This window comes from Schistocerca piceifrons, chromosome 1 (genome assembly GCF_021461385.2).
Source record: "Schistocerca piceifrons isolate TAMUIC-IGC-003096 chromosome 1, iqSchPice1.1, whole genome shotgun sequence".
Classification (NCBI taxonomy): Eukaryota; Metazoa; Arthropoda; class Insecta; order Orthoptera; family Acrididae; genus Schistocerca; species Schistocerca piceifrons.
The window spans coordinates 491,734,541-491,757,687 of NC_060138.1; positions in this window are offsets into that span (position 1 = coordinate 491,734,541).

The window sequence follows — 23,147 nt, forward strand, 5'->3', positions numbered from 1 at the left end:
GTCCGTGACATGGCACTTCAAACCGCGCGGCCACTCTGAGCGGCAAATTGTCTGTACTTTTTTTGGTTATCTGACGGATGATTCTCATGTGTTCACAAACTACGTGCACTCGCGAAAAATTTTATTAGCTCAAGAAACTGCCGTCAAGCTGACCTGCGCTGTCAGTTAACGAACTTCGTGAAGGCCGTTGTGCAGGTGGTTCGGAATTCCAACTCTGCCGTCTTTGTGCGTACATATATTCCGTTACGGGAATTGTAGTTGACGATATCAACTCAGTCAACTCAAACTGCAACATTTATTCAGCGAACACTAAACGGAAAAACGATATGCACATGGATAACACTTCTCTATGCACTGTCAGAAAGGTGCGCACTATTCAGCAGGTTACTTTAAACGGGTGTCCTGCAGAACTGAAAGAACTGACTAATAAACCGCACCTACTCAAATTCAGTTTGAATGATTTCCTTTTAAGACCTCCTCCTGTTCTGTACAGATCTTACTCACAATAGCTGAAAACTTTTCTTGCAGTTTGTATGATACATGCCTATCGATTTTGCCCCGTGTACGAATGATATAGGCAAAAATACTGAATTTTCGCTATAGGCCACAGAGGGGTTGGCCCGCGTCACGGACTAGAAATTGAAGTGAGACTTGGAGAGACAGAGGCATCCAGCAGAGTCAAAGGAGCGCACGCTACGAATGGTCAGCTTCGGGATCGGTGTTGTTTACACGCCCATAGAGGCAGCACAGCGCGAGGAGAGACGGGTAGCCGCTGCAACAGAAGCGTATGCGTCAGAGAGGAGAAGTCTGTGATGCTGGGCCTATAACCGTAGCACCGGATTTGTTCTCGAGATGCGACAGAGGCTGTGATCTGGTTTAGAGTACGCCTTCCCTGTGAAATTGTGTGTTATGTGATTTGTCCATCACCTGAAATTACATTGTATAGTGTGGGGAGGCATTGGGAATTAGGAAAGGTGACGTAAAACGGCGCCTTTCACTGTGTATAAACTGACAAAGTTAGGCATACCACATCTGAGTATCGCTGGGTAATAGGAAAAACTCACGCCTTTTTTTGTGGTTCTTTTACATTATTAAGTCTGTCGTTCTTGTTTAATGAGAATTTAGAATCTTGTGATTAACTGTGTGGTTATGGTTTTCTCTTGATTATGCACAGCCGCGTTGTTGTAGAGATGTGACCTTTTAAATGGGTCTGGACTTGGTTCAAAATGGTTCAAATGGCTCTGAGCACTATGAGATTTAACATCTGAGGTCATCAGTCCCCTAGAACTTAGAACTACTTAAACCTAACTAACATAAGGACATCACACACGTCCATACCCGAGGCAGGATTCGAACCTGCGACCGTAGCGGTCGTGCGATTCCAGACTGAAGCGCCTAGAACCGATCGGCCACACCGTCTGGCTGTGTCTGGACTCCCGTGACGTACTGTGGCTGTTCTTGTTGCTTAAAGAATATTTCTGTCTTGATTCCCTTAAATGGTTTGGTGTTTGCCATCGCCGAGTCAGAGCCGTTTTACCTTTTATATTTAGGTTGCTTAGCAGTTAGTTAAAAAAACGACAGCTTGGTTAATAAGGTAAATGGACGGGTGTATTTCTCGCGGCAGTAATGATACCTATTGAGAAGAAAAACAATGGCAAGAAATGTGAGGATTTTAGAATCATACGTTTAATTTCTTGCAGCAAAAGTTCCACTACAGGCGATAAGGTGAAGACTTTGCGGAAGAATGGCAAAAAGTATTGCAGAAGAACAGGATGGATTTAGAAGAGGGAAAAGTACAAGAGATGCAACTGGACTGCTGAGAATTATAGGTGAGAGATACATTGAAAGAGGAAGAGAAGATTATATTATTTTCATAGACTTGGAGAAAGGGTTTGTTAGAGCACACTGGAATACATTAATGGACATTCTAAGGAAGAATGGTGTGGACTAGAGGGACAGAAGCCTCATTAAGGAAGTATACCCACAACATAAGATAAAGGTAGAGCATATTATTCAGAAATGTTTGAAACTAAAACGAGGAGTGCGTGTTAGTGGTAGGAGCGTAGAATGTATTCCATAGAGGATGATGAATGGTGTTATTGGCAGGCACCGAAAAATCTATGACTGGAATATTAAAAGGAATGAGAATTAACAAGAAGAAGGGAAAATGTATGTGGTAAGTGCAAGAAAAGTAAGAACGACGGTAAAGTTTGGAAAGAACAAATTAGCGCCTTTAAATATCTGTAAAGAATAGTAACGGAGGATGTGAGACGTAAGAGGAGGTGAAAACACATATAGCAGTTACCAAGAAGGCATTTAATAAGAAATGAAGGATTCTATGTGGGGGCGTGGACAAGGACCTGAAGAAGAGACTGGCGAAGTGCTGTATATGGAGTATAACATTATACGGAACTGAGACATGGTCACCGGGCGCGGTGGTCTAGCGGTTAAAGGCGCTTCAGTCTGGAACCGCGTGACCGCTACGGTCGCAGGTTCGAATCCTGCCTCGGGCATGGATGTGTGTGATGTCCGTAGGTTAGTTAGGTTTAATTAGTTCTAAGTTCTAGGCGACTGATGACCTCAGAAGTTAAGTCGCATAGTGCTCAGAGCCATTTGAACCATTTTTTTGAGACATGGTCAATGAGGAAAGAGGAAGGAAGAAGAATAGAAGCATTTGAGATATGGATTTAGAGGAGGCTAGAAGAGATGAAATCGGTAGACAAAGTGTGAAATGAGAAGAGTGCTGGAAGAAAGAGAAATTTTAAAGGTAATCAGGAAGAGAAAACACAGTTGGCTTGAACACTCAGTGAGAAGAGATTCTTTACTGTTGGATGCTATGGGGGAACAGTGAATGGATAGGAAAAATTATGAGACATCCAAGAGGGTAGCAAATGACTGGAGTGCAGGGAGAGTTACGAGGGTGAGTCAAATGAAGAACTTAACCATTTTTTTAAATATTATTTATGGTGCAGAAGTGGCACAAAGCTGTATCACTTTTCAGCATAATCTCACCCACGCTCAATGCAAGTCCTCCAGCGCTTACAAAGTGCATAAATTCCTTTAGAAAAAAATTCTTTTGGTAGTCCGCGCAATCACTAATGCACCGCGTGGCGTACCTCTTCATCAGAACGGAATTTCTTTTCTCCATTGCGTTTTTTTTTGAGTGGTCCAAACATATGGAAATCACTTGGGGCAAGGTCTGGTGAGTATGGTGGATGAGGAAGACACTCAAAATTCAGGTTTTTGCAACTGTTGTACGGGCAGTGTGGGGCCTTGCTTTGTCATGTTGCAAAAGGGCACCTGCTGACTGCAATCCACGTCGCTTTGATTTGATTGCAGGCAGCATATGATTTTTTAGGAGATCTGTGTATGATGCACTGGTGACAGTGGTCCCTCTAGGCATGTAATGCTCCAAAATGACGCCTTTTGCGTCCCAAAAGGGAGTCAGAATAACCTTCCCTGCTGATGGTTCTGTTCGAAACTTCTTTGGTTTTGGTGATGAGGAATGGCGCCATTCCTTGCTCGCTCTCTTCGTTTCCGGTTGGTGGAAGTGAACCCAAGTTTCGCACCCAGTAACGATTCTTGCAGGGAAGCCGTCACCTTCTCGATCAAAGGGGCCGAAGCAGTTCTTCACAAGCATCAACACGTCGATCTCTCATTTCAGGAGTCAGCTGCCCTGCCACGTCTTGCAGACACTTTGTGAAACTGGAGCACATCATCCACAATGTGATATGGTGAGCCATGACTAATCTGTAAACATGCTGCAATTTCAGTGTCACTCGGCGGTTTTCCTTCACTATGGCTTCAACTTCTGCAATGTTCTGTGGACTCACAACTCATTGTGCCTGACCTGGATGAGAAGCATCTTCCACTGAAGTCACACCATTTGCGAACTCACTACTCCATTTGTAGACTTGCTGCAGTGACAGACATGCATCACCGTACTGAACCTTCATTCGTCGATGAATTTCAGTAGGTTTCCCACCTTCACTACGCAAAAACCGAATAACAGAACGCTGTTCTTCCCTGGTGGAAGCCGCAAGTGGGGCGGCAATCTTTATACTGATACTGCGACGGTATGTGTGCATCTGCACTATGGTGCCACCTACAGGCTATTCTGCACGCTGTAGCACGCTTACCATCTTACAGGATAACGGTGAGAAATTTCGATTTGTTATTACAAATTTAAGGTTTTCATTTGACTCACCCTCGTACATGTGAAGATCTGCCCTATGGCAGAACATTGGTGATGGTTAATACTATGTCGTATTTCTTATGCAACTTGCATGAAACTGTTTTTGCTGGTCAGTTACGACCATCTTTGTGTATGGAAACTCGCATATTCATGTATTCATGGCGCCAGTTGCTCACGAGAATTCTCTGTTGTGTAAGTGGCTTAACTGTTGATTGATAACGCCCGCTTTTTTAACGCTTCGTTATTTTGCTTTTAAATATTTAATCTGTTGTCTTTTGCTGGTCGGTTACAGCCTGCCTCCCATAAGATATATATGCTTATTCATGTACCCATACTGCCAATTGTTCTTGGGCGTTCTCTCATGAAAATTGCGCCTTGAATCGAGTAAGTAGATAAGCTGTTGGTTGAAAATGGCCACTTGCTTAACGCTGTGTTATTTGTTTCAAATATGTCATGTAACTGTTTTATCGATCAGTGACAGCCACTTGCTTAAAACTACGATATTTTTCCTCAATATTAATCTAACAGTTTTTTCCTTAATCAGTCACAACGACAGACGTTCCCTCAGTAAGTTAAAATTAATATTGTTTGATCTACTCAGTATAGGTCAGTGACGGACGCTTGTTGAATGCTATGTTATTTTTCCTCTTAATTTTTAGTTTAGCTGTTTTACTGTTCATTCATGGCCGGCTGGGATAAAGAATACTAATAAAGTAATTTGCAAAGTTATGTGTAGAGATAGAATTCAGATGGCTCTCTGGAATTAGTGGACTTAAATTCTTTTAAGAAAAAGAGTAATTGCCCAGAATTTACTTGTGTCAAGAATTTTAATATAAGCACAGATTTAATTGAAACTATATTTTCTATTGCAAGAGCTTAATTATACTGTTCTCTGGTATTAATGATGTTTATGCTTGGTTTTATTGGAAAGAAAACCGAGCGAGGTGGCGCAATGGTTAGCACACTGGACTTGCATTCGGGAGGACCTCAGTTCAATCCCGCGTCCCGCCATCCTGATTTAGGTTTTCCGTGATTTCCCTAAATCGCTCCAGGCAAATGCCAGGATGATTCCTTTATAAGGGCACGGCCGACTTCCTTCCCCGTCCTTCCCTAATCCGATGAGACCGATGACCTCACTGTTTGGTCTCTTCCCCCCAAACAGTCCAATCCAATCCAATGGAAAGAAATATTGTCATTTATGTGTAGCTTTCCTGTGTTGCTCAAGTACGCATTGATGTACCGCTGGCTTTGATGTTAAAATAAATTTTGAAGAGAGCTCAGTGGCTTCTCACACAAGAACCAATGTATCCAAGCACATCAGCTAGCTCGAATGTTAAGTACTACCCAGTCTCCATCCCCCTACCCCCCCCCCCCCGCCCCCTCCCCCACCCGTTATCCTATCTCCTGGGTGTGTTTCAGTATTTATTCGTAAATTTTCTGATCAGCACTCTGTAAAACATGTACTGATTCGTTCCATGATCACGTAGCTCTGGTTCCCTTTGTTCCATGGGATCTGATAAATAATTTAAAAAATTAGAAAATAAAAATTGATTGAAGAAGGATATGTTAAATGACAGTATAACAAACTGATAATCAAATGGGTACGTATTTCTGTTTTTATCAACTGAAACAACCATATTAAGGCTAATGTACAAAGATTTAGCTGTCGCGGAATCATAACAATAAATTGTCTTAATGAGACCTAGAGCCACACGGGGGTTATAACACGTCTGCACAGCAAACACTTCTGCAGGCCGTCATTTCTGCATATACACTTTTGGGGCCTGTGTGCTTGTGGGATTAGCGGCTTTTCGCAGATAGCACACGGGCGCACTAGGAATTTATTTCCGGTCTAGGAGTGTGGCTGTAATCTACCACATATGTTACTGGGAATTAGTTTTAATATATGTTGAAGCTATAAAAAATTGCTTCGAGTCACTTTTTTATAATTTACTCCGGTTATTTTACTCATCTTCATACGAAGACTAGGTTAAGCTGTAATGTGGCAATCTGGTTGTAAGTGAAGTCAACGAATGTCAAGGCAAATAAACTACCTGAAGTGTGTTTGACTCTGCAGAAATGTCAACATGTTCCATCTCCGCACATGTGTCACTCCGCACAATTGTCCCAAACCCAGTCGTATGTACCAGCGAATTGAAATAAAAAAAACAACACTTAACAGACGAGGGTAAGTCAATTATTATCCGCAAAGTAGATATAAAATTTTATTTTAATCAAATAGCAAACATTCAAGAACATCATTTTTCGACATAGTCTCCATTTGTTTCAACGCATTTTGTGCATCGTTGTACAAGCCTCCTGATGCCCCCATAAATTATAGAAGGTTCTCGGTTAAGCTGCAAGCCAGGAAGGCACCACTTCTTTCACTGCTTCGTCCGAGGCAAATCGACGGTCCCTTAATGCCTGTTAAAGTGGACCAAACAAGTTACAGTCAGGAGCAAGATCGGGACTATATTGAGGATGATCCAGTACTTCAAATTTGAGTTTCTGGAGCGTTTCAGCAGTGTGGGCAGCAGTAGGTGGACGGCCATTGTCGTGTAACAAACAACACCTTTCGACAGCAATCGACTTGCAGGCTTTAGCTTGGCAGCAAGCATCTCACTGTAACGTACACTGTTTATTGTTGTGTCCCTTTACCCATAATGTTCCAGTACTGGATCTTGCGCGTCCCAAAAAACCGCAAGCATCAGTTTTCCTGCGAACGGTTGGGTCTTGAACTTTTCCTTGCACGGCGAATTTTGATACTCTCTGCGGCTCGTAAAGATGGATCCATATTTCGTCACCAGTAATGATCCTGTCTAAGAAGCTGTCCCCTTAGTTACCATACCGATCCAAATGTTTTTTTGCAGATTCCACACTCATTTGTTTATGCAGCTGTGTGAGTTGATTTGGGACCCATCTTGCACAAACTTTATGAAACCCAAGTCTGTTGTGGATGAACTGTGACTAATTTGCAGACGATGACCGGCCGAAGTGGCCGAGCGGTTCTAGGCGCTACAGTCTGGAGCCGCGCGACCGCTACGGTCGCAGGTTCGAATCCTGCCTCGGACATGGATGTGCGTGATGTCCTTAGATTAGTTAGGTTTAAGTAGTACTAAATTCTAGGGGGCTGATGACCTCAGCAATTAAGTCCCATAGAGCTCAGAGACAATTCGATTAATTTCGGCCCCTGATACGCCTTCCGAGCACAAAAAACGTGTCACTGAAAGTTGCTCCTCTTTGGTGCAAATAAACAGAGGAGCAGCGATAACGAAACTAACCTAGCAGCTTGAAAATTGCAAAGATATAACAACAAATAAAGCATGCGCCGTCAACGTAAAACGACAGTACTACCAAAATAAACAAAAATATAACTAAATTGCGCATAATAATTGACTTGCCCTCGTATGTTTGATAAAAATTCTAAATGACAAACTTAAATACAGAATTTCCACGCTGATCCGAGACCTACTCTGGGCAGCTGTCAGTGTGCGAATACCAATGGGAAAACTGAATTCCATTGTTATGCTCTTGCACACATTTCGTTTCATTACAGTCCGTCTGACGCAATATGAGCAATTTCATAGCGGTGTAACTACTGATACATTGCCCAGGCTTGCCTGAATGTTTCGATGGGAGTTGAGGAGGAACTTGTTGCAGCTGCAAAAGGGATTACCATCTGTCACAAGCAGAAGTCGCAACACAAGTAGCCTGATCGAGATTTCTTCTCTATTTCTGCAGAGCTCATGGCAACAATATCAGACTAATTGATTTTGATATTGCTGGCCGTACAAAGGACATCAAAAAATATTCAAATGTGTGTTGATTCCTAAGGGACCAAACTGCTGAGTTCGTCGGTCCCTAGACTTACGCACTACCTAAACTAACTTATGCTAAGGACAACACACACACCCATACCCGAGGGAGGCCACGAACCTCCGACGGGAGGGGCCGCGCAATTCGTGACATGGGACCTCTAACGGCGCAGCCACTCCGCGCGGCACAAAGGACATCGCCCAAAACGATAACACCGACGAGCCTTTTTCATCTAAATGAAGAACCAAATGGTTCAAATGGCTCTGAGCACTATGGGACTTAACATCTGAGGTCATCAGTCCCCTAGAACTTAGAACTACTTAAACCTAACTAACCTAAGGACATCACACACATCCATGCCCGCGGCAGGATTCGAACCTGCGACCGTAGCGGTCGCGCGGTTCCGGACTGTAGCGCCTAGAACCGCTCGGCCACTCTGGCCGCCAATGAAGAACCCGAAAATGATGAGAAATGCCGTCAACTGGATAAAGGGACATAGCATATTTTACATAGGCCTATTCACAAAAATGGACAAGAGTGAAGATTTCTGGTTGTATATGACTACGTAACACCACAAACTACAACAAATTAATGATTATTATCAGTCATATGTATTCTTCCTTTGAAGACCTGTGATTTGAAATCTACAGGAGTTTCATCTCAGAGATTACTCGGTGGACATTTTCTTACAGATTGCCTTGTTGATAACTGAAATCTGATTGTATTGTGGTATATAATTATTTATAAAATGTCTTTGGTTTCTGTTACGCTCAATTATGTGAAGTTTTGAAAAAAAATTTAATAACACTAAAACAGCCAGCAATGCGCTGCGGAAGTAGACCACTTCCTGTATGAATAGACATAATCTCACGGAAAGCGACAGTCTTCATATTTTCCTGATTTTCAGTAATCTCATCTGTACAGATGTTATGAGTCTACAATTTAAAGTGACAGCCGATACCGGTTGCGCTTCGTGTGTTCCTCGTAAATAAAGTTTTTCCAAAGACGAAGGGATCGCTTCTAAATATAGTCTCACATTCTACTGAACAAGCGTTGTGTCGACTCGTCAGTACCTCATCGTCACATTACAGAGCGTAAATTCACTTCGGACATCAAACTTGAGGGACGTTTCGTAATGCTGGATGACTGCGTGCAAGTAGGGTATGTGATGTCAGTCACATCACTTGTTATTCCGTTAGGGAATTCGCAGTCAGCGGGGCCTTACATGTTTGTGTGCGCTACGGAACACTGCCATCCATTAGGCTGACACGTCCACTGCAGCAAATCATTTCACTCCGCCAGCAGTAACTGTATTTACTTTCTCTGCATGACTCAACCACCTCTTGTAGTCTGCATGTAGCGACCACCTATTATTTAATATTTACGATGTCTGTGTCCCTATTCAACTTGTATTTTTTTCAGTTACGAGCGTTAGCGTAAATGGCCCTTTCGGCAACAAGAAGGGCATGCAGCCAAACAATTCAAACACACATAATTCGGAGATAATGAATGGGTGATTGTCCATCATCACCAGACCATGACATAGATGCGAACTAAGCAGAAAAAAATAGAGTAACTATTTCGAGATGGTAACCCTATTTCTTGGACTCCTTTCTTCATATTCTTGTTCCAGTGAAACGCAATATGGCCAGATATACTCTCCTTCACAACAAGAGTTTGCTAACGTGTCGTGGTGCCCAGATCGGCAGTAGCGGGTTCGAATCCTGGCAACCGCAGTAATTTTCACCGCAATTTCGAAGACACAGTTTCAGTAGCTTTAGTTCTGCGATGGAAAGCGCCGGATGGGCTTCGAACTGAACGTACCGGAGAGAATATCGACGCTGTCTGAGTAACCACCAAAAGGAACTTCTCCATGCAAAAGCATGCATCGGCGACAGCTCTGAGGCAACAAGGTGCGATGTGTCATGCTGTGGTGTCCAGTATCCCTTGTTTTTACTTTGTAAAGACTTTATATCGACGGAATATTTCTTCAAACATTCTTTTTGTACGCAGTGCACGCATATCGCAAGTTAACACAGAAAGAAATGTGTTGCAGCAAGCCGGTCCAAGCCAACATAATACTCTATAATGGATGGTTACAATAGACCAATTGTTAAGAAAGAGCATCATTTACAAGTAACCATGACATTCAGTTGCACTACCTGAGCTCGTGACCGCAACTCTATGGACTCTTCGCTAGGAAACGTCATTTTTAATAACAACGTATGGTATGAGCAGCCATCGTGGTTGTACTTGGGGAAAATTACCTATTAATGCGACCTGTAAGTAGGTACAGTAACTGTCTTACTCGAGAAGGCGAACCGAACTATCGGTCATTATGGCATTTCTTCCGCATTTACTCTCGAGAAAGAGAGAGCAGGAACGTTGCGATGTGGCAAGTATTGGAGCACTGTTACAAGCTCTTCAATTGAAAGCCTCCTCGATTTGCTATATGAAGGAAAACAACCCTTTTTCTGTTGCTCAGGACAATCTACTTGTTGCAACATCCGTGCGGTTAATTTCTACGGCGATGTCACTGCTGTCATCCGCTGTGAACGTAATTCCATCTCCCGCAGAAGAGGAGGAGATTAGTGTTTAACGTCCCGTCGACAACGAGGTCATTAGAGACGGAGCACAAGCTCGAATTAGGGAAGGATGGGGAAGGAAATCGGCCGTGCCATTTCGAAGGAACCATCCCAGCATTTGCCTGAAGTGATCTAGGGAAATCACGGAAAACCTAAATCAGGATGGCCGGACGCGGGATTGAACCGTCGTCCTCCCGAATGCGAGTCCAGTGTGCTAACCACTGCGCCACCTCGCTCGGTTCTCCCGTCATTCAGTAACCATCACACTGTTTGCTGCACTTGGATGAGAACAACAAAGTGATTGAAATGTAGTTGTTAATAGGGTAGCTGTCATAGCGAGAGTTGTAAAACAAACACAGGTTACCGCTATCGTAAGTAAGCGCACACTACGGTACTTTGCCTGGTAACTTTGCTCACTCACTCACTGTCGTGTCCGTGTTACCTGTAGGTCAGGTGTGTTGTATACCGCTTGGACCTCACCTCATTAGATCGCTTTGTTTATGTATGCGATCAGTGTCTTACTAGATTCTCCTATAAACCGGAAGCAGTGAACAATCTAGAAAAAGAGTGAGGGTTTATAAAGGGGTGTGTAGTTATGAACATTTTTGTTCCACATGGTTTTGCTCAACGTAGTTTGTTCTACATATTTAGAGCAAAAGTGAAACTGTGAATGTCTAATTTAGGTTTTATTCGAAAATTGTTCGTTTGTAACGTGGAACAGAGGGATGTTGTAGTAAAAATGAGGAAAACATCACAGATTTATCAATAGCTCTAGAAAACGCAATTTCCCGAACTAAAAGGTATAATAATAAAAAAGGAAACAAAACAATATGAAACGTCGCTTCACACCTTCGTTTAACTTATACAAAACACGTTTACGCTATCCATAAACAACTTCCGCATTTATCAATAATAACAGGAAACTCTTGCCTTTTATCATGATGAAGAAGGGTCTATTGAGTACAGGGTGTTCATCTCAACTGAAGACACTGAAACGTTTCGGAAACAACACTTCGGATCAAGACAAAGTTATAATTCTAGTTTGTTTGTCTCGGAGAGGGACATCCAACGATACCATGCTCGATCCGACACCCTATCCCCCCTGCGTGGGTGGCGGGGGCAACTTAAAAATCTTCAACGGGAACACCAGTTTTTTATTGCAGGTTACTATCCTAAGGCAAAGTCTACATATGTTTTTTTATTTTTATTTACACGTCAAATTACGTAGGACAAAATTGAGGAGCAAGGTCAGGCAACGTGTCAGTACATGAAACTACAACGTAAAAGTAATAACAGGTAAAAATAAAATGTTCATGAAGCCGAAAAAAGTTAAGCCATAAGTATAATCAAACGCAATCAACAATACAACAAGAATCAGCATTTTCTTCGTTTCGCCAAAGATGGCGCTGTAATCGGAGGAATAGAAACGGGTACACAATCGTAATTTACGACATGCTACTCAATGCTCCTTCAATATCCAATGGCACGTGCTACCCCACCTCCATGTTGAGAGGGTAGGACAAACTAGTACTTCATAACTTATTATCGGAAACCCCATCTGCAACGTTGTTTTCCTCCGACTTATCGAACAGGGGACTAATCGACACGCCCCCGTGGCCGCGTAGCGAACTACGACTATCATGATAGGCAGAACACTGCGACCGGACCTCACGTATCGTGCAAACGTAGGACAGATAGCGGCTTTAAGTACTACAATGCTTGCGCAGTGTTTATTGCCTGCTCACCTACCTATCATTTGAAGAACAGACGTGTAAGTCGACGCTTAATGTTGCAACCACAGAAGAAAAAACTGAAATGATGCTGATTACGGAGAATGTAGGAGAAATGTTGAGACTTGAGACTTGTTTGCCATGTATGCCATGGGTATTCCAGATAAAGCCCCCTCTCGTTCATTCTTTTACAAGGTTGTGAACGCCTTTGTGTCTGATGGCAGCGTAAAGACCGGCGAAAGAAATAAACTTGTTACAGGAGAAGCTACTGAAATAGCTCTACTAGCTGCAGCGTACCACAACCCACGGGTAAGCGCTCGGCAATGAGATTCCGGTATGTCCGTAGGTAGTATTGTCACAACACTGCATCGTCATAAGTATACCACGTGCCTCAGCATCAAGAACTTCATGGCGCCGGTTTCCATAACCGGGTAATGTTTTGTGTATGGGCACGTCAACAAATGCAAACGAATCCCGCGTTCTTTGCCGACTTGCTTCTTTCCGAAGAGTCTGTATTTACAAACCATGGTAGCGTCCACCCGCGGTACGTGCATTACTGCAGTGTAGACGATCCCAACTGGTTACGGCAAGCTGACCATCAGCGTCCATGTTCGGTTAACCTATGGTGGGGCATCACGGGGAACAAGCTCATTGGTCCGTATTTTATCGACGACACATTGAACGGGCGCAAACATCGAACGCTTTTGGAACAGGAACAACCGGGACTAATGCAGGATGCTACCCTGGACGTTAAACAACGTATGTTGTTTCAGCATGACGACTGCCCAGCGCATTACGTAATTGAAGCACGAAGGTAATAGACCGTGTTTACACTGGTCGGTTGACCGACAGAGGTGACGCTATCAATAGGCCTGATAGGTCGCTGCATTTCATTCTGTGAGTTTATTTAAAAGATACGATGTAATATCAAGTGTCAACAGGCCGCGAAGACATGGTCGACTGCATCGGAAACATCTGCACTGATATTCCCGCAGATATCCTTCTGTTCTGTGTAGTCATTTGAAAGCGGATCACTAAGTGTATTGAAGTTGGCGGTACCACGTTTGAACACTTACTCTAATTGGAAAAGTAGAGTAGCGTTTGCCTCGAGCCACGGCCACAGTGGCTTGTCGAGTAGTCCCCTGTTCGACAAGTCGGAGGAAAACAACGTTGCAAATGGGGTTTCCTATTTGAAGTTATGTAATACTGGCGTGTCCTACCCTTGCAGCATGGAGGTCGGGTCCGACTTGCCATTGGATATTCAAGGGCCAGTGAGGGGCATGTCGTAAATTACGATTGTGTATCTATAGCTATTCCTCCAATTACAGCGCCGTCTATGGCGAAACGAAGAAAATGCTTCAGACGAAACGTATGTAGATTTTTGCCGCAGAATCGTTATCTGCAATAAAAAAACGGGTGTTCCCATTGAAGATTTCAAAGTTGCCGCCGCCCCCTCCCCTCCCCGCTACCTTCGCAATGGGTGCGGTTGGGTGTCGAGTGTGGTATCATTGAATGTCCCCCTCCGCCGAGACAAACAAATTGGAAATATAACTCTTTGATCCGATGTGTAGTTTTCGAGATGTTTCAATGTCTTCAGTTAAAATGAACACACCTTATGCCGGGTGAACATTAATAAAACAGAAAAACTGCGGGGACGGATTCCCGAATGGAAATGGAGGAAAAAAGATCCTATGAATATGTGTCCGGAAATGCATCGTTTCCGCGCTAGATGGCGCTGACGAATGAAAGTTCCTCTGACCACGTAGCCCTGTCTTCCTTGTGTGTAGCAGGCTGTGTGACTGACGCAGCGTACTGTGAGCAGCAGAACGATCCGCTATTCATGTCAGGAACAAGCAGAGTTGGTGTTAGTGTACGGCCAACCAACGGTCGAGAGGCAGCACAGCTACTCCAAAACAAGTACCCTCACAGAACCATCCACGTCATGCAGTATTTAAAGATCGTTTTGGGTGTCTGTGTGATCATGGGTCCTTTCAGACAGACAAACATGCAGGGAATGCACACATATCAGAGCTGGAGGACCGTGTTCTACAGGATATTGAGACGAACCCAAGTACAAACTCCAGGCAAGTAGCCCGCCAGCACGGTGTAAGCCCAAGTATAACTACGTGTATCCCGCGCGGCAACCACTGCTATTCCTGTCACCTGCAACGAGTGCAACGATTATCAGCAGCGGACTTCCCCCTGCAGAAGGGATCTTTTCGATGGTTTCTGAACCAGGGATTTCTGTCATCAGTCTATTTTACCAACGAAGCAACGTTTACCAGAACTTTCATTATCAGTCTGCGTAACCGTTATCCAGGGTTATAGACAATACGTGGTTTGAGGAACTGTCATTCGTCAGCGCCATCTACAGTTGCAAGGATGCCTTTCCGGACACATGGTCATAGGACCTTTTTTCCTCTATTCCCAGTCAGGGTTCCGCTCCTGCAGTTTGTAGGTTTATATAACTTTACTTGCATCAAAAGTAATGTCTTTCATTCAGCAAAGCGCAGATGTTATACGATCTATTAATTTTTATTACATATAAAATGAAATGAACATTGAATGATGATTGGTTCTAATTATGCGCAAAAAAAACAACGAAATAAAAAAAAGAGGAGTCGTCGGCTCCAAGTTTATCTCTTACATATTCACTGGTGTTTTTTTCCCTACCAAAGCTATCAATACTACCGGTAATTGTACCGTTTATCAGGTCATTTATGTAGCACACCAAAACTATCGAACCGCACTTTTGGTAGAGCGCAACTCCGGCGAGAACCAATCACTTCTTATGTCCTGTTCACTTTTGTCTACTACCTTAGGTGCCGGTTGCCACAGTCATCTGCGGGCGTCTGTTGCTGGTGATAATCTAGCAAGTAGCTGTGACTGGTTTCCGATGAGTGATACATTTCTCAGTATGGCTCAGTTATGCAACAGACTACCTGAAGCTAGCAGCGAACGTACGGCGAGACTGCAAAGCGAGCTCAGTTCTGTCTTGTAACGGTGAGCGTGTGAAGGTATTTTTCTCGGAGCTGTAGAGGTATTGCTTCGTCAGCCATACTGGTCGCACAGGTCCTGACGAACCGCCATCATTGAACCCATCCATGCTAAGCTGTGTCAACAAAGTGGCTATCATTTTGTTATTCCGATACAGAGAATGTGATTCATATGTATACTGGGTGAATCATCTAAAACTTACTCCGCAAATATTGCGTGAACTGAATGTGATGTTTACGTGCGGTTTTCACAGAATGGATTAGCAGTCAGGGGCTCGTATTGTTGTCCAATCAACAGATTCAACGATACTTTCGAAGTGTATTTTTGTGCAAACGTAAACATTTTTAAACTGAACAATGCCTATTGACATTAACAAATTAAAAATGGAGTAAATTAGAATGTCAATAGTGTCTGTTGTAGGATTCTAGTGAGAGTCGTTTACAAGATATCGTTTTTTGAAGAGTTTCCTCACCGACACTTGTCTATGCCTTTCGACCTGAGTAATTGCTAGGTTCTATGTGTGCCTGTATGTTCCAAAAAATGGCTCTGAGCACTACGGGACTCAACTGCTGAGGTCATTAGTCCCCTAGAACTTAGAACTAGTTAAACCTAACTAACCGAAGGACATCACAAACATCCATGCCCGAGGCAGGATTCGAACCTGCGACCTTAGCGCCTGTATGTTCCTTGAATGCATTGCGACTTATTAGCTAGTTAGTGTATGACAATCGAAGCTGTAGGTGTGTGTATTGTATATTAAAACCGGGACATAGAAACGATGAAGGGGCTTCGTCCCGCCGTAGCCCTCGGTGGTTCAGAACCCCACGGCAGGCCACAGCAGTCCACCCATCCCTCCGCCGCCCCACACCGAACCCAGGGTTATTGCGCGGTTCTGCCCCAGTCCCCCCCCCCCCCCCCCTCCCTTGTAATGTCTCACACCAGACGAGTGTAACCCAAAATTTTTGCGTGGTAGATTAATTATGGTATACGCGTACGTGGAGACAGTGTTTGCGCAGCAATCGCCGACATAGTGTAACTGAGGCGTAAAAAGGGGAATCAGCCCGTAACGCCGAGGCAGATGGAAAACCGCCTTAAAAACCATCCACAGGCTGGCCAGTGCACCGGACCTCGACACTAATCCGCCAGGCGCAATCGTGCTGGTGACCGACACGCCTTTCCGCTCGGGAAGTAGCGCGTTAGACCGCGCGGCTAGGCGGGCGAGCAAGCTATAGATAGTGAGTGGACGATGGGATTTACCAATACAAAAAAAATCGACATTCTCATGCTAAATCGGGAGTGTAGGAAGAATGTAGTTCTTTCTTGTACTGTGTATGCGTCAAGACATCCCAACAGAAGTGAACCATCTCGGCAGTTATTTATCGATGTCTACAACCAATTACTTGAAAGTGGTAGTGTAACACCTAGAGAAAGTAACAGAAGGAAACACGCGACGACAGAAGTGAAGAAAATTAATGTTCTTGCTGCTGTTTCAGTTGATCGGCACGTTAGTCCATAATGTCTCAAGTATTGTTTGCAAGTTGTTGGATTGGACGCAGAGGACCTGTACCTTGGCCGGCCCGTTCCCCGGATTTGACGCCTGTAGACTTTTTCTGTGGGGAAAGCTGAAAGACGCTGTCTACAAAGACCTATCAACTATACCCGATGAAATGAAGCGGTATATTAATGCAGCCTGCTCGGACATTTCCGCTGAAATGCTAGCGCGCGTGCCGAAGTCGTTGCAACCAGACGAGAAGCGCTTATTGCCGCTGCCGGTGGTCATTTTGAACACAGTCTGTGATTTCTGTGAGTCCATCTTCATACAGATGGTTGCGGAACCTCGGCTATTCAACATAAAAAGTAGAGTCAAGCCAAATTTCAGCCGTCTGAATTTCCAAGTGTTATTTTGTGTGAGCAGCCAGTTTCGGCGCTATTTGCGTCATCTTCAGGCTCCCTCACCGACGTGTTCAAATGGCTCTGACCTCTATGGGACTTAACTTCTGAGGTCATCAGTCCCCTAGAACTTAGAACTATTTAAACCTAACTAACCTAAGGACATCACACACATCCATGCCCGAGGCAGGATTCGAACCTGCGACCGTAGCGGTCGCGCGGCACCAGACTGTAGCGCATAGAACCGCTAGGCCACTGCGGCTGGCTACCGATGTGTGTTAACCAGAAGTGGGATTCTTCCTGTACGTCTGTCAATAGGCTGAAGGTGGCGTAATGTAGAGCGGAAACTGATTGCTCAAATAAAATAACAACTGGAAATTTAGACAGCTGAAAGTTGGTCAACTTTTTACAACCTGTGATAGCCAATTGTCTCGTTTCTGTCAGAATCCGCATAATTAGTGTAAACACTTGCGTTGTTTTTTAGTGTGTGCTACCGCAGATACTGTACAAGTGTCGGTGTGGGAACTATTCAAAATACGGTACCTCGTAAACCACTCGCACTAGAATCCTTAAACATATACAAGTGGCATTCCAGTTTACCTTACTTTTAGTTTGTTAATGTTGGTAGACATTTTTCAATTAAAAAAATGTATGTTGTAAATGTTAATAGGCGTTGTCTTGTTAAAAGAGTGTATGTTTGCACAAAAATATACTTTATAAGCATTGTTACAATCTATTGACTGGATAACAATACAAACCACTGACTACGAATGCATTCTTTGAAAACCACACGTTAGCAGTAATTTCCATTTCCGCAGTGTTTGCGGTGCAAACATTTCTACGGAATCCAAATTGATCTTCCCCGAGGACGGCTTCCATCAGTTTTTCCAATCGTCTGTAAAGAATTCGCTTAGTATTTTGCAGCCGTGACTTATTAAACTGATACTTCGGTTATTTTCAAGTCTTTCAATACCTGCTTTCTTTGGGATTGAAATTAGTATATTCTTCTTGAAGTCTGAGGCTATTTCGCCAGTATCATACATCTTGCTCACCAGATGGTAGAGTTTTGTCTGGACTGGCTCTCCCAAGGCTGTCAGTAGTTCTAATGGAATGTTGTATACTCCCGGGGCCTTGTTTCGACTCAGGTCTTTCAGTGCTCTGTCAAACTCTTCACGCAGTATCATATCTCCTATTTCATCTTCATCTACAAAATGGTTCAAATGGCTCTGGGACTCAACTGCTGTGGTCATCAGTCCCCTAGAACTTAGAACTACTTAAACCTAACTAACCTAAGGACAGCACACACATCCATGCCCGAGGCAGGATTCGAACCTGCGACCGCAGCAGTCGCACGGTTCCGGACTGCGCGCCTAGAACTGCGAGACCACCGCGGCCGGCTCTTCATCTACATTCTCTTCCATTTCTATAATATTGTCCTCAAGAACATCGCCCTTGTATAGACCCTCAATGTACTCCTTCCACCTTTCTGCTTCCCTTCTTTGCTTGGACCTGGATTTCCATCTGAGGTATTGGTATTCATACAACTGGTTCTCTTTTTCTCCAAACGTCTCTTCAGTTTTTCTGTAGGCAGTATCTATCTTACCCCTAGTGAGATATGCCTCTACGTCCTTACATTTGTCCTCTACCCATCCCTGCTTAGCAATTTTGCACTTCCTGTCGCTCTCATTTTTGAGACGCTTGTATTCCTCTTTGCTTGCTTTATTTACTGCATTTTTATATTTTCTCCTTTCATCGATTAAATTCAATATATCTTCTGTTACCCAAGGATTTCTACTAGCCGTCGTCTGTAGATTATCAACCCTATATAATTTTCATTATCATAAGAAAGTATCAGTGACATTTGTTTAATGTAATGTTGTTATCGCTTCCGGGCAGTGGATCACCATCAGACAACTTTCAAGGCAGCCGCGACGTGGGCTTCGAAGTAATACCAAATGATATCAGTCCCATGGTGAGCTGAGGTCTGAACGTTCCGTCGACGGCGAGGTCATTAGAGGGGGAACACGACCTCGGACAGGACCAGGAAGGGCAAAGAAAGCCATTTAGGGAATCGAAAAAAAAATCTATATCTGGGACACAGGACTTGGGTTTAAGCCACGATCTCATCGAATGTGAATCCGTTGCCTCATCCAGTGAACTACAAAATGACAGAATTTTAGCTGGACCTGCACTCGGCTTTGTCGAGTAACACAGTGGTGTATGCCAGCGGCAGGCAGCGGGCGTAAAGAGGCGCGGCAGGACGTGTACAGGAGGAGAAAGCGGCGAGACCGGAGCCCGGGGCCCTGGGGCCGGAGATACGGAACCGGCCGGCGGCCCTTCACCGCGGCCCAGCGCCCTTCACCGGCCGCGTCCGCAGCTTTCGTGCTCCGTGGCGGCCGCCTGCCTTTCTTGTTTGGTTTAGTGTTTCAACTTAGCGCCATCGTACAAGCCGACCTCAGTGCACGCATAACTGTCAACGAAACAGTCCTCGAAGGCTGTAAAGTATCTGGTAACCCTACAGTAATAGGGAAGTGGGAAGTAAACATTTCGATGAACTTTACTAGTATTGCGATGTGGCTCCCACACTAATAAAGCAGAAAAAGCTAGGTTTATTTAAGAAACGAAACAGATTTTTGCCAGTATGTTTCACCGGCAGATAATAGTTAAGTCAGTACTTTGCCTTATGGTGCATTGCAGTCAACCGGAAAACTTCGATTACAAGCGTCCTCCCTAGCGGAAGCTAGTCACAACAGCCATTAGACCAGTGGTTTCCACCCTGGGGGTAATTACCGCCTGACGGGTAAAATAAAATTTTCTGAGGGGTAAAAACTAAACGACTCGATTCTGTTTCAATCACGAAACTAAACTGTTTTCAAAAGATCATTACTATTATTACAGTTTTATAACATACTAATATTGATTATATATGTCGTCATTACATTTACTTTTTCTCAGTTACTAGCGTTAAGCATGCACAAGTAAGTTACAGGTTCCTTACGTAGTCCACCAGCTACGCACATATGTTGTGCTTTGTTCCGTACATCGCTGATGATAACAGTGAGACATATGCTTAACAAATGCTAACCATCTCAAAGAAATGTCTTTTCCAGGTTGTAGACAGTGCCTGCAGCACTCCAGGAATTTCTTCATTACTCGCTTCGAAACAGATCAATGAATTAATTGACAGCATGACACAGCAATAACTACTTGATGGCTACTATAGTGCTGTACAAAGTATTTTTATTATTGTTTGATTTTAAATGGAGTTTCAGTGTGTAGGGCAAGCAAGTGCCGCAGCGGAGAGCAGTAATGCTGGAGAAGCATGTTTTGTAACAAGGGTGAACCTTCACTGTGGGTCATACGCGCTGACTACATGGGTGCGCCGAGGCTCGAGCACCCACTTACATAATCTTGTGGGTGCGCCGCACCCACAAAAGCTTTAGTTTGATAAAAACAACATAAAATAAATATGTCTCACTGGCCCTTATCAGAAACTAATGAACTATTAAAACACTGGCATGGAAGTTCAAGTTTCTGACCTCTAAAACATATGCGTCTGTTTCAGATGTCTTTGTGCAAAGGCAACCAAGCAACACAGTACCCAGTTCCTCGCCCTTTCTCTGGCCTAGGCAAACGCTCTCCCCAATACAACAGTGAATGGAATCCCGTCTTTTCGGCTTGCTGTTTCCTTACAAGTGACACGCTACGATACGTCCAATCCATTTGTCGAAAATTGTTTTAAAATATGTGCTCACCAATATTGAGCAATAAGAAAGAATACGCCGAGTTACAAGGAAGCCGAAAGTTACAGACTACTTCAATAGTTATCCCTTTTTAACATAATAACGGTGTGGTTTAAGATTTCAGTCGAATTGATTTCACCTAATCTGGGTTGTTATCGTTTTGTTTCTTGAGACAGTGGCTTTAAAGGACGCGGGAGCTTTTTTATAGATTGTACGGGTTTTACCGCGTTGATAGCCCGTAGAAGGAAGAGGGTCTACTGGCGGGATGTTTTGAAACGTTGCGCGAATTCTGGACGCATGGCCATGCTGGCCATTAAAATTGCTACACCCAGAAGAAATGCAGGTGATAAACGGGTATTCATTGAACAAATATATTATACTAGAATTGACATGTGATTACGTTTTCAAGCAATTTGGGTGCATAGATCCTGAGAAATCAGTACCCAGAAAAACTACCTCTGGCCGTAATAACGGCCTTGATAAGCCTGGGCATTTAGTCAAACAGAGCTTGGATGGCGTGAACAAGTACAGCTGCCCATGCAGCTTCAACATGATACCACAGTTCATCAAGAGTAGTGACTGGCGTATTGTGACGAGCCAGTTGCTCAGCCACCATTGACCAGACGTTTACAGTTAGTGAGAGATCTGGAGAATGTGCTGGTCAGTGCAGCAGTCGAACATTTTCTGTATCCAGAAAGGCCCGTACAGGACCTGCAACACGTGGTCGTGCATTATCCTGCTGAAAAGTCGGGTTTCGCAGGGATCGAATGAAGGGTAGAGCCACGGGTCGTAACACATCTGAAATGTAACGTCCACTGTTCAAAGTGCCGTCAGTGCGAACTAAAGGTGATCGAGACGTGTAACCACATCACGCCGCGTGATATGCCAGTATGGCGATGACGAATACACGCTTCCAATGTGCGTTCACCGCGATGTCGCCAAACACGGAGGCGACCATCATGATGCTGTAAACAGGACCTGGATTCATCCGAAAAAATGACGTTTTGCCATTCGTGCACCCTGGTTCGTCGTTGAGTATCGTTGAGTACACCATCGCAGGCGCTCCTGTCTGTGACGCAGCGTCAGGGATAACCGTAGCCATGGTCTCCGAGCTGATAGTCCCTGCTGTTTACTGCTGCAAACGTCGTCGAACTGTTCGTGCAGATGGTTGTTGTCTTGTAAACGTCCCCATCTGTTGACTCAGGGATCGAGACGTGGCTGCACGGTCCGCTACAGCCATGCGGATTAGATGCCTGTCATCTCGACTGCTAGTGATACGAGGCCGTTGGGATCCAGCACGGCGTTCCGTATTACCCTCCTGAACCCACCGATTCCATATTCTGCTAACAATCATTGGATCTCGACCAACGCGAGCAGCAATGTCGCGATAGGATAAAGCGCAATGGCGATAGGCTACAATCCGACCTTTATCAAAGTCGGAAACGTGATGCTGCGCATTTCTCTTCCTTACACGAAGCATCACAACACCTTTTCACCAGGCAACGCCGGTCAACTGCTGTTTGTATATGAGAAATCGATTGGAAACTTTCCTCATTTCAGCACGTTGTAGGTGTCGCCACCGGCCCCAACCTTGAGTGAATGCTCTGGAAACTAATCATTTGCATATCACAGCATCTTCTTTCTGTCTGTTAAATTTCGCGTCTGTAGCACGTCATCTTCGTGGTGTAACAATTTTAATGGCCAGTAGTATACTTTCGAATTCCAGCAGTTTCCTAGTTCGTGTTCGAGATACCAGTCTGTAAAAGCCTTTCGTTCTGTTTACCTTTATCAGGCTACTTAAGGATCCGAAAAAATAATATTGATATCTAGTTTAAGAGAAGAAAGGGAACAAGCTGTTGTTCTGAAAAACCAATTAGAGAAATCTGAATTCATTTTTCAGATAGCGCTGGAATCAACGCTTTAAAGTCTAGCATCTCAGATTATGCAGTCGGAAAATATAGAGCTTGATGAAGAGTTTTCTCCTGTTCAGATGCCGCTGATAATTTATCTTGCTATCGACACAAGTTTTTAGAAGCAATGTCATCGTCTGCATCTTTGGCAAAGAAATGAGACATTTTAGTGCCTGTTTGGATATCAATATAGGTAAATAAAAAGAACAAATACGACGGTACGCATAAAGTCAACCATTTCTTCAAAATTATTTTCCCAAAAATTTATAAATTCTGCTTCC